Genomic DNA, 504 nt, shown 5'->3' with positions numbered 1-504 from the left:
AGAATTTTACTTTTTCCATGTTTTTAGCGTGTTGAAGCCTTGTAACTATAACCAAACCTAATCAAAACACATAATAAAGTCCCATTGTTATTCTAGTACACTTTAGAACGAAATAAACGAAGCAAACACCAGGAAATTCGCTAAGAACACCGTCAGAACACGCCAACGTTCTAAGGATGGGTGCGCGGGGAGGCTGCGCGGGGGAAAAACGCGGGAGAGGAGACGGCGAGTGTCAGTGGTCGATGGAAGGTGTGAGGGGGAGGACGCTCTTCATTTTCTCTCCGCTGTCTTTATCGCTTCTACCCTCTCTACTCTCTCTTTTGTGGGCAAGGTGAGTGCGTGAATGTGTGTGCGTGTGAGTGTGTGCGTGCGTAGGGGATGGTGTGTGTGTATGTGTGTCTGTGTGCGTGAGATGTGAGAGAGACGGTAGCTAGCAAGATTCTCTCTCTCTCTCTCTCTCTCTCGTACCTGTTGGAGTAATTATTTTTTTTTTGTTTTCTTTCA

General features: G+C 46.4%; 1 protein-coding gene across 6 annotated transcripts in view; it reads left to right on the top strand.

Annotated features, from left to right (window-relative positions):
- The first annotated feature begins 225 nt into the window (after nt 1-225).
- Nucleotides 226-504, top strand: part of LOC126992735 (1-phosphatidylinositol 4,5-bisphosphate phosphodiesterase-like) — a 61,933-nt gene continuing 61,654 nt past the window's right edge. For 3 of the 6 annotated variants that reach the window (XM_050851551.1, XM_050851550.1, XM_050851553.1), the window contains exon 1: nt 246-331. The gene's annotated coding sequence lies outside the window, so the exon portion shown is untranslated. Of the gene's footprint in view, nt 332-504 lie in introns of all 6 variants that reach the window. The other 3 variants (XM_050851555.1, XM_050851554.1, XM_050851552.1) reach the window with 2 other exon arrangements.

Source organism: Eriocheir sinensis, unplaced genomic scaffold (assembly GCF_024679095.1).
Source record: "Eriocheir sinensis breed Jianghai 21 unplaced genomic scaffold, ASM2467909v1 Scaffold50, whole genome shotgun sequence".
Lineage (NCBI taxonomy): Eukaryota > Metazoa > Arthropoda > Malacostraca > Decapoda > Varunidae > Eriocheir > Eriocheir sinensis.
This window is presented reverse-complemented; position numbering and strand designations above follow the sequence as displayed.